We start from the raw sequence: 12,536 nt of genomic DNA, 5'->3' as shown, positions 1-12,536 counted from the left end.
AGCTAAACAAAAGTGAGGTGCACACAAAGGTGACACGCCTGGCGCAAACAATATGATATCACGGATGAGTGTGTCGCTCCGTAACAAAACAAAACCTCTGTGTCAGATCCAGGTCTGCCCAGAAACCTGCGGGGGGCGCTTCACGAGCGAGGCCCACTAATCTGAGAGCGGGCTCTGACCCAGATCTCACTGAGTGGGAACCACCCTGACCATCTGTGGGTCTCCACACCCTCCTGGCACCTCACGCTGCACACACACACACACACACACACACATATAAACATTCGCATAACTCTAACACTAGAGATATGGCGGGAGAAAAAAAGACAAGGAGGAAGAAGGAAGAGCGACGTGAGGAAAAGATGAGGAATGGGAGTGTGTGTGGGCGGGAGAGAAAGAGGGCATCATTTCCTGTGTGTGCGTCTCTCTGCTCGCTGCTTTAAAAGAAGGTCATTATTATATATGCACCTGTTTAATGACATAGATGGCGCCAACCAGCTTTCAATACCATTTTCTGGCTCCTTTTCTTCCTCTGGCAGGGAGCTGTTGGTCTGGAAGGCGGCATCGCAGGGCAGGCGGGCGGCGCGGTCGAGTCGACCTTCTGCGGCGGCTGGGTGGGAGGGCAGGAGGACACCCTGCACCCCGGCCCAAACCTGCCGAGAGGCCATCTGGACGGGGGAAACACATGCAGAGTACCTGGCCAGACCTGGAGCTCAACTCTGACTCACTCACACGCACTCCTCCACGGACATGTACATACACATGTAGCATGACGAGGAGCAGACACACGGTTGCACAAACACTCGCGCACTGGACAGCTGATACGCTCCTTACAGCAGTGAAACAGGGATGTATATCTGTGGGTGCGTACATGACACATACAGTGATCTTTGTACATTATATGTATAATCAAGACTGCATCAGTCGACTATATCCAGCCTGAAACTCCCACTCAAACCCACACATGGCTTCCACACAGCACTCGTCAGTCTATGGTGATGTTAACGTTAAGCCCCTCTGATTCTGCCCGTCCATGAGTGTTTTACATTTGGTTAAAACAGATTCTGTCCGCGCTGCTTTGGAGAGTGCTACATTTGGTTAAAAGCCATTATTATGGTAATGTGAGGGTGCTTGAGATAATGTCAAGATGAGAGCAGCTCGACTGCCTCTGACATAACAGCCCTACTCTATCCATCTCTTCAGCTTCTTCCTCTCTCGCGCTCTCTATACTGTAACCCCCCCTCCTCTTCTATACCTCGCACTTTCTCTCCCTGACTCACCTCTCCTGCAAAGCTGGTTTTTTTTCACGACATACCTGCTCGCAGCACAGCTATTTTGTCATTTATGCCAAACGAGAGCTTTTGCTGTGGCTACATTTTAACAGTGATTGCCTTCCATCTGTTATCCTGTATCTGCAGCATTGTTGAAAACGATACGGTCCCCGGCTTCAATCTGTTGCTGTTAACGCGCGCTACCTGTGACATGACGAGCTAACAGTTTGTCCCCGGGGACAGCGTGGATGGCAGATTCACCATCGGCGGCAGAAAGCGCAGAAAAGAGGAAGCGACCGTATAAGTCACTGGCAACTATTTTTTCAGGTCACTAGCATTGGAGGCATCGGGAAGGCGATGGTGACAGATAGAAAGAAGGACAGGGGGAAGTGGAGTAAGAAAGGGAAGGAGAGAATGAGGGAGAGAAGAGCAGAAAGAGAAAAGAGGGGAGATTGAGAGCAATGTAATGCCATGCACATCGAATTTCCCTTAATATGATTTTGTGTTCTGTGTCTATTCAAGTCGGCCCTGATTTGGTTGTGTGTTATAATCGCATCAGAGTAGGGATTTGCTCTGGCTTTTTCACTGCTGTTGTGTTGTTTTTTTCCTCTTATTGGAGTTGGCATCAGCCGTCATGACACAAATCCCCTCTGATAAATTAAAAATGATTGATTCAGAGTCAAAGATGGAAACGGCACCGCGGGGAGGGAGCGAGCGAGTGTCCCCACTTGTGTCCGCACACAAGTGCACGTTTTTTTTTTTGAGTGTGTGCGTGTGCACGAGTGCCGCGCTGTAGCGTCGAGTGCAAAATCCTCAGCTCATGCGAGTAAGCGTGTAAGTGCTGTCGCCGGAGCGAATGCGTGTGTACAGTATGCATGTACGCTCGTGCTCACTGCAAGACGGAAAGGGTGGGCTTATTACATTGGATTCCTGACACTTTGAAAGAATGTGAGAAGATGGCAGATATCCGATGTGTGATCCTCAGAGCCATCAGTGTGCATGTAATGCTCTAAGCTGCGTATCTTGCCAACATCAACTAAAAGCGTGAAATTCTGGACCCAAAAGTGTGAAAATCCACCAAGAACACGGAGTGAGCTGTGAATACCTACATTAGCGCTATTACATACATTTATCCACAGACACACAATATGTAGGCTTAATTAAGTGAGCATATATAAGTCTACTTTGTCTTACATTCACTTACACTCCTCCCAAAACAGATACACACTCTTTTTGACGCGCACACACACCCTCGTTGTGGGCTCTGGCTCTCCCAATTAAGCGGAGGAGTGTTGTGGAGCATCGGTGTCGGGGGATTCTGCTTTCTTCTCCTCTGTCAGGTCCCATCACAAAGGCTCCTCATTAGTGTCAACCTCAGCTGTGCCACCACTTTCTCCTTCCCTCTTCCTCTCTCCCTCTCCCCTATCGCTTTGACTTTTCCTCTTTCTCTCTCTGCACATCTCCATCTATCCGTCTTCCCCCTGTTTGACTTATTCACATCGCATTTATTGCTGAATACCTTTCCTGAAAGCCGCCGCTGATCACCCTGTTGTCACTCCTGTTGCGTCCTTCCTTCCGTTCGCCTCTCCGGGTGAGTCTCATCCCTCGTACAGGCGGGTGGAGCGCTGCACTCGCACTGTGAGAGCAGAATTGTCACATCGACAACAAACAGGTGTGTTTTTGCAGCACTTTAATGACAATGAGCGGAGACGCTTCACAACTAAAAGAAGAGGCTGCAAAGTTAGTCAGATCATTAGACCGGCAGGAAGGATGCAAGGAAGGTTGATTTGTGACTCGACATGCAGTATCATAGACATATAATGATGTTAATGATCAATGTGCTGTGAGCACGGCGGCGGCAGCTACATGTAAACAAGGCAACAGGGGAGTTGGCGTGGAAGCGTCGAGTTCAGAGATCACTAGATGCACGCAGAGGACGAGATGTGGAGAACGGCAGCGAGATAAAACACATGATTGTTGTTTGTTTGTTGTTGCCGTTTTTCCCCTGAGCAACAGTTCCCTCTACCCCTTTACCCCCTACTGTTACCCCTTTCTTCCATCCCGCTGTTCCCTTACACCCCTTTTTGCTTCCCTGTAGTCCATCTCTGTCTTTGTGTGTGTGTGTATGTGTGTGTGCGTGTGTGTGTGTGTGTGTGTGTGTGTGTGTGTGTGTGTGTGTGTCTCATTTCATTCTGTAATTAAGAAATTGAGCTTTGATTTCAGGGAAGGGTTATAGGTGCCATATTGGGATGCAGCGTAAGATCCTCCTCTCTCCGAGTTTCGCTCCCCAAGTCCCAAGTCCCAGTCTGAACCTCCCCATCCTCTCTCTCTCTCGCTCGCTTGCTCGCTCGCTCTCTCACTCTCTCACACTCTCTTTTTCTGCACAATTTGGTATCAAAGACATGATAATTAGGCTGAACAGAAGTTCATCTGGCTTCTATTATTTCTCTTTAATTAATAGTGTATAATAATGACACAGAGTTACTCCAATGCACTTTGTGACTCATTGTGTGTGTGCGTGTGTGTGTGTGTGTGAGGGAGAGAGCTCGTGCCTGTGCGCCTCTGCATGAATATCTTTTACAGCACACTCAACTTTAAACCCGGAGATACCGCATAGATAAAAGGCGCCAAGTGTCAAAAGCTCGCAAACTTTTCTCTCCTCTCTCCTTGCCTTCCACCTCTCCTCTCTCCTCTCCTCCTTCCTCCTTCCTCTCCTTCCCCTCCCCTGTGCAAGCGCGCCTCTCTTCACAGCATTTGCGGAGACCTAATGAGGACATTTCTGTCACGCTCCTCAATCACACGCACAGCTGCCAGCCGCAGCCAGCTATAAGTCCCAGGTATCTGAGACTCCGCTCCCTTTTCCCCCCTAGATGAAAAACAACAAATAAATAAATAAACAAATAAAAGCACATTTAATGCAGCGCAATGATGTGAAGAAGAAGAGGAAGGGGGAGTATAAGAGGGAAGACTTAAAAGGAGACACAGTGGGAACAGAGCAGGGCTGAATTCACTAATCTCCGAGGAGGCATAAAGTGAACATGCCAACCACCTTCGGCTCCGAGGAGAAATTCCATTGGTTTGGTGGTAAATAGGATTTAAGTTAGGGTGACAGCTTCTTCTGTTTGTATGTGTGTGCTTGAATGTGAGTGCGCGTCTGTGTGTTTTTGTACGCCTAAGCACATTCGACTGATACGCAGCAACGGGCATCCTTCCAGCGAGCCCCGGATGCTTTGCTCGGAGCTCGTTGTGACTTATCTCTCCGAAACAAAGATGGATGTGTCAGTGCGCTTATTAAAACATGCTTTTAGCCCTGGCCGCCACTCTTCAGGAGGAAATCGCTTTCTGGTGGAGATTGACAGAACAGAAAAGAGAAAACAACGTCCTCATTTAGGCCCAACATCTCGGACATGATTGCTCGCTTTAAGCTGGGTGTTCCTATTGAGGTTTTTTAATTGTTGTTTGCTTCTTTTTGCTCATAGCTGCATATTCAGCCGGCAGACGGCCATGGCTGAAATCTTTAATTACCTTCAATACTCGTCGCCTTATTTCAAACAATTGCATGATTAAATGGCTGCTCTGCATTATGTATATGCTTTTTTTCCTTCCAGCGTCCTCAAAATCAGCACAGTTAAGTCAACAATTTTCTGTTGGTTGGCTTGTTTGTTAAACTGTTGAGCGTGTCTTTTTTTTTTAAAGCCACAGCGCACAAACCCACAAAAGCTCCACTCGTTCGCTGGAGAAGTGGCAGCCCGGTTTGCGAGCGCGCCCCGCTCAGATTCAATCCAGTCTCGCCTCTATCACATTATCGCGCAGACATGATGGTGTCAGCTTACAGAGGAAATGAAAAGATTGTTGTTGACAAATCAACGCTGACAAGAGTAGCTGAAGAGATCCCTCCAGCTTCACACAGGATTAGCTGTGTGCCATCTTAAAGACAAACACAGTGGCCCATGTGTTGCTATTTCCATCAGAGACGAGCGGGAACAAAGGCAGGGGGGAGCGGAAGGCTTGTGTTAAGTCTTGGCGAGATGATGGGCTTTCTTCATTCAGTATTAGCAGATTAGACATGTTTTATGAGCCAATCAAACCGATGATATGCGGGAACACAACGGGGCGAAGACGGGGGGAGGGGCAGGCTCACTTATAGATTTATTATTAAAGATGTTAAACAACATGGAATGAGATTTTTTTGTCATCTGTTACGACGCAGCTTTACAATAATGCATCTGCCTCCGCTCCATCTTCTGCGAGGCCTTTGAAGACTGTCAGCTGAACTGAAGTTTGCTGTACGTTTGATCTAAAGCGGATACTTTATTCATGAACTGTGCGGCTAAACTGCCATTTGCACACATATAGCTGTCAGTCTCGTCCCTCCTTACGTCACACGCATCTACTTTGCTCTCGAAAGAAACAAGCACAGAAAACAGAATCTTTTATTTGACCAAAGAATATTCTTCTCGACAAGATGGCAGTTGCCCGCTAGCTACGATGAAGCCACACTTTCAGTCACGCGGCAGTAATTTGTTGCTTTCTTTCTTCCGTTTTTTTTTCTGATTTCCTTCTGATGCATTGCCAGAGTAATCGAGGTAATCTCTGGGAGGAGAAGAGAGGAAAGGAAAGGAGTGTGGAGAAGTAGTCAGAGAGGGCCTGCCAGCACATCAGATCAGAGCTTACATAAGTGCAGCTTAAACTCCTGGGACTCACCTCTTCCTCGAGCTCTTGGGCCAACGACAACAGAGGACTTACATTTTGGTGCTCAGATCCTGTGCCTGGTGAAATGTAACGCTGAATCATACGTGTGTAAGAACTGATGCAAAAAAGTGTCAATCACCTGATGTCCAAAGTTGTACCTTCTCCATCTTGGCTGCCAGGTTTTATCCACACCAATACTGTAGGACCACACCAAGTCCTGTGACTTTCCTGTGACTGCAAGAGTTTATTCAAACGATTAAATGTCCTTAAATAAAATCGAAAAACAAGTCAAAAATTGTAATAATTCCTGGACAGTGCAGAAAACTCAACTGTAATCTTTCTTGAAGAATCCTTGCTCCTCGCTCCTCGTGGGTTGCAGTCGGATCTTGAGCTCGCTGTGCTCTGGTAAAACGCTCAAAGGACCAAAGAAAATCATGAGCTCAGCATTTTAGTTCCCTCACAACTTTCTTCCTGCCCTACTTTGAATGTTCAGATTGAATATTAAACTTGTGACGGATGTTTGAAAATGTTGCCCATCAACTCTTTTGTTCACCTCTGACACCGGAGTCCTGATGCACAAAACAGAGGTACCTGTAACGGTAGAGGTGACGGTTTCGAGCATCAAGCAGACTCTAAGAAATGGCTTTAAAATGAAGAAGCTGGTCATGGGGAAACTGTGCCGAGCCAAAGTCATTGCCCACCAGAGGGCGCTGGTCCTGAGTTGAGATTGACAGTACACCTGATGGCTGCGTTCAGTATCTACACTAGCCGCATGATTTGGTGAAGACAATTTGCTGGTGCTGTCAGGTTTGACAGGCTTTGCCAGAAATCTGTAGAAACAGGACACACTCTTACACACACTCCCTTTCTATGTCACTCCCTATCCTTATGAGGACCCCTTTTTTTGTATGTTTTCCCTCCATATTCCCAAACACCCACCTTAATCATAGCAGGAGCTTACCCCACATGCTCCTTATCGCACCTTGACACTTGAATAAGTGAGACTTAACTTCTTCACAGAAATGTCCTCACTTTGCCGGGTCTAAAAACTCTTGGTCCTCACAAGGTTAGATGTACAAGTAAACACACACACACATGCCTCCATCAGGTCAGCGCTGTTTTCAGCTCCTAATCAATTCTGTCAGCCTCTAATGTGGCTCTGAGGTTATGGGAGGTCGAGTGGAGGTGGGTGCAGTGTGCAGCCCATGTTAGAACCGCCTGTGTCTGCTTCCTGCCATGTCCTGGGGGGGCGGTCTCCGAAGCCAGTCCTGGCCCGTCCCGTGCCCTCATGTGCCACCCTGCCTAGTCGTGTGGACATCTGCCATTCTGACTGGTGTCAGCGCCCGTTGCCTCTCCTTGGCTAACTGCTTCTGACACCCCATCACCCTAGGGCGCTCCGCTGCGCTGAGTGGTGGGCATCTCATTTGTGTAGCGCATCTACAAACCAGCAGACACATTGACCTATTCTTTAGGCTTTAGCATCAATGTCAGACTGCGGCCCGTCGCTTGTTCACTCCAAACACCTCCAGATAGACCTGAATGCCAGATAACCCCTCCACCATGAAACATCAAAGAGACAAATAAGCGTGCCGGCGAGCACGTTTATCAAGGGAGCGCTGGAGTTAACCCTTTCAGCGGAGCACCTTTGGGACAACTTCAAACACTTAACGATGCCAGGGGCAGGAACAGCTAGTGATTACCACAGCAACTGCCTACAGTGGTTGCTATAGAGACAGCTCAGGATCCAAAGAAAGTCTAAGTATGCAGCTCAGGCCCGTTCCTCACTGGTGCAGCTCTGGCTCTCCAGTACTAAGTATAAACTTTCGTAGAAGTGCTATCAGCACAAGTTTCTTCTAAACTTTGAGGCAGTGGAAAATATTGTGGGATGCATATGCACATCAGCACATCAGGCTCCTACAGGCCCATATTAAATGACTCTACTGTTGACCAACAACAGTATGGATCCTCTGTGTGCTATATATCCCAGACATATTGTTATATAAGTGTTAGCCTGGGGGCAGCTCTCTCTCCCGTCCGTCTGCCCCTCCTGCTTTCATGCTCACCCAAAGCGCACATTATGTATCAAACGACATAGCGTGCTTCTATTTCTGTGCACGCTGCAATGAAGACATGGTTTTAATGCTTCTGTGCTCTGAAGCTATTCCTTAGTGTAAGTGATGAGGAAAATACGAGACTGTATGTCCTGCCCCTGCTCGTTTCTAACACAAAAACGTGACACAGTCCAGAGACTGAAAAGAGCATTGGGTCACTGAGTATTCCCACTGGTTACAAGACTATCAAGCTCTGGTCTGTAGCGCCTGCGTTACATCATTGTATACACATTATAAGAGAAGAGGGGCCAAGGTGTATTTGTATGAGTCCCAGGTATGGCAAGTTATGATTACCTATGGTGGGATAATTCTCAGCTTCATAAAGATGGTGGGTGCAGAGCAACGTCCAGAGGAGCATGAGTGTGTGTACCTGCGCTTTTTGTGAGTGTGTAAGCACGCATGTATGCATCGCTGCGTGTGTGCGAGCGAGCTAGGAGGGCATCGCCGCACCAAAAGATCCATTTAGAGGTAATATAGTCTCTCTTTCTAAAGGTGAGAAGGAGGGAGGGAGGTAACGGCGTACGAGGAGTGAGATGAGAGAAGGTGTGGACTTAAAAGCCTCTGGGCCTTTAAGAGATTACTGCCTTATTGCTTTGAGACTAACCAATCTGACATCAGCTGTGTAGCACTAAGAACAGCTGACCACACACACACACACATACTCAGCACGGACACAGCAATAAAGATAGCAACAGAAAACTCAGTGAAAACAGGCATTAAGCAATGACGCACGAAGTGATGGCCACAGGGAAGAGAAAAGGAGACAGAAAAATGAGAAGAGGTTATAAAAAAAGGAAGTTAGGTGTCTTCACAATGTACTTTATAATATATTTACAATGTATACAAAGTATAAGTGAACTGTGGCTATTAGTGCGCAGAGGGATCGATATGAAAAAGAAAAAACATGGTAGGAAAGTGTAAATAGAAGAGAAAGCAACAAGTAAAGGAGAGCAAGGGCCTCAGGCAGGTGGTAGGAGAAAAGGTCTTTCCTTAGACCACTGCAGAGTTCAGAAACCTCTATTCAAGAGCAGAGGGAGGGGGTTATCAACGTTGGAGGGAGACTGAGGGAAAACCCATGAAGAAACAGGGTGGAGGGACCTCGAGATGCGGGGGACTGATGTGGTAAGAAAGTAAAAGATTGTGTTGGCGGGAGAGAAGAAAAAAGAAGAGAAGAAAGAGGACAACAGGAACAGGAAGTGGGTGTGGAATTTGAGACGGAGAGAGGGAGAGAGGTAGTCCCGTCCGTCGCCCCCTCAGCCCAGCGACAGTGTCATGAGGAGAGCCTGGCTGCTGGTAGCCACCCACAGAGCAACAGTAACCAGGGGAGCCCTGCTTCTGCCTGCCTGCCTCCCACTCCACATCCAATAACAGCCAGTACCTTTCCTCCCACCACACTGCTACTTACAGGCTCTACTTATTACCTCACCCACACACACACACACACACACATCACACTCTGTATCACTCCACACACAGGCAGACGGCTGATTAGTCAATAATGGTGGGAATAAATTCAGAAACAAATGGTGTGAACGCTGTCAGCTGACACGGAGGTGTACTGCTCCTCCATGGGGTTTCCTCTGGCATTTTGCAGAGTGGGTGTCACGTTGACATGTTGATTCTTGTTTCATGTTTTTGTGATTAGAGAAGCAGGTAGGATGACGAAGCACTTTCAGCACAACGGACAGCTCCAAGGCAGAACGGCCTCTCATGGATAAGACTGGGAATAAAGGGGATGATGAAGATGCAAGGAATAATGCTCGAGGTATTCACTGGTGAAGATTGCACCTCACATGTATTTGTGTTGAGACTGTCAGAGAAAACAAGTCATCGTTATAGAGCTTTGCTGTTTTTTCTCAATTTTAAGTTCATTTTATGTTGCCCACATTTGTTTGTAATGATGGCTTCAAGGGTTTCTACAGTCGTTTACAGCTGAAAAGTAGAAAACATGCACGGTAAATGGACTGCACTTCTACAGCGCTCTTCTAGTCTTCTAGCAAACCACTCAAAGCTGCTTTTACACTACATGTCACATTCACACTCTGATGGCAGAGGCTGCTACCTTAAGTGCCCAACTACCAATCAGGTCTAATCCCATTCACAATTTGGAGGTCGGCGTCTTGCCCAAGGACACTTCAACATGTAGACTGTAGCAGTCAGGGATCGAACCGTCAACCTTCTGATTGAGAGACGACCCACTCTACGACCACAATAAATTACTGGAACTCACAAAAAAATAGGCCTACAAATGATCTGCATTACAGAATGAGACTTTGAAAGCCTAATACAGCGTAAACCAAGCTGCAATAAAGCCAAGTGCAAAAAACAGTGTCCACGTGAGGTTTGCTCCAGAAGCCAAGGAAAACCCCATTAGGGCCCAAAATGCCCTTTTTTACAGAACCATGTTTACAACCTGGTACCAAGACAGCTACTTCTTCACTTGGATGAATACACAACTGCAGCCACCACAAAAAGAATCTCCTCTGTGGGAAACACAAGGGTAAACTAGCTCATTTATCTAAGGTAAAGGAATCAGCCTCAGGTGTAGACTTTGATAACATGGCGTTGGCCAAACCCTCGCTCCGCTCTAGCTCCACTCTCTGGTCAAATTAAGGTAAGCTCATGGCTCCAGAAAACCAACATGGCGGCGGCCAAATCCCAAACTCGAGGCTTCATGTTCGTAGCTGAGAAATCAACAGGTGACGTCACAGTGGCTACGCCCATTATCAATACAGCCTCTGGTTTAGACTAAGGCATTTTTCAATATACCAAAATGGCTTTGCAGGCAATTGTTCATAAACTCAGAGTTCAGAGAGTCTTTTTATAATCCTTTGTTGCAAATTTCATCCGAATGTTGACAGAAATATTTCAAGGCAATCAAGCAAATGTTAAGATATTTCGGTCAAGACAAAACTGCTGGACTGACCAACTAACACTGCCATCCTATCCGATCTTATAGAGTTATAGTGAGATCCTCATAGCTGCTACCATCACAGCAGCACTCTCTTATCTTCTTACTGAACATGTTAGCAAAGGGAAGGACGGAAATGAATTATAATTTTACTGAATAAAAAAACCCCTTTATTTAACCTCTTTACTTATATAATGCTGCTTTCAAATGTAAGTGACTCAGACCTGCGTCAGGTTTAAATGGCTGTTTGAACAGAAATTCAGGGATAGATGTGGGTTGTAAACGTTGGGTTCATGGCTCCTCACACACATTTACAAGGATTTCTTAAGGAAGAAGACTGAACCCAAGCTCTGTTTTGGCCCTTGGTTTCTATGATAGACTAAAGTAGTGAGAGGAAGTGAGGGAGTAATGTATCGAACTGATATTGATTTAAAGAAAGGGCAGAAAGAGGAAGAAAGAGACAGAGAGAAAGAAATAGTCTGACGGTGAAAAAGAAATCCAGAGGTCGATGCTTATGAACATAACCCCTGAAAGCAGGCACACACACACACACAGGAATAGAGAGGGAGACACAGGGATGCACAGAGAGGTATCCAGAAACAGTGAGTGGGTGGAGGTTAGCCCTTGGGCTTTCCCCAGAAACCAGCGGCCTTGTTACAAAAGCAAACACACACACAGATGTACAAAGAGCTTCCTCATGCTGTAAGAGCTGTGAGGCCTGCCATTACAGTGAGATATCAGTTGGCAGATAGCAGATAAAACATAAAACATGTCTTGTTTACTAAATGCTGGGGATACAATGTGTTTAAATGAATATCATGAAGCTGTAAACTAATAGGTTTAATAAACAGCTTTATTATAACTGTCTAAAGGCCTTAAAAACGACTGTATAAAGAGCTCTTCTGACTTTCCAGGAGTTTCTCTTGTTTGTGCTTTGAACAAATAAGTAGGCAGGATTACATAGAAGGAAAACCCATTAATGTCAGATTATTGATGTAATATTTATGAAGCCATATCAAGAGGGTCGTGTTTCATTATTCAAGCTGGCAGTTGTAGCGTGTGTGTGTGTGTGTGTGTGTGTGTGTGTCTCTTTTAGTGTGTGTGGACTCGGCTCTAACAGACTGCTGCAGCGGATGTGGGTGGAAAAGGGCTTTCCCGATGCCATGGAACAGAGAAATGACTGCTACTCTTATGTAAACACGGACTCAGTGCTTCTTTACTGTACAGCGCACACCCACACACACACACACATACACACAAAACCACCTACACACAGATACACGCAGATGAGGGATGCATGTCAGCAGCTCAGGGCAGCTGTTACATAAAGACAAATAATAAAATGCCCCGCCTTCAAAAATGCAGACTGGAATAGAGTGATCACACACTCATTTACACACAAACATGAACATGTGCAAACAGTGAAAGGACACAGGAGTTTGACACTGCGCTCTTGGGTACATTCAGTCTTAAAGCTATGCATGTTCACACATTCAGCCACACAGACATTTATTCTTTAAAAGAATGCACGATATTGGATTGTTATCCGAT

The sequence above is a fragment of the Semicossyphus pulcher genome, unplaced genomic scaffold (genome assembly GCF_022749685.1).
Source record: "Semicossyphus pulcher isolate SPU_LCO1_2020_fin unplaced genomic scaffold, fSemPul1.0.p SCAF_2, whole genome shotgun sequence".
Lineage (NCBI taxonomy): Eukaryota > Metazoa > Chordata > Actinopteri > Labriformes > Labridae > Semicossyphus > Semicossyphus pulcher.
This window is presented reverse-complemented; position numbering follows the sequence as displayed.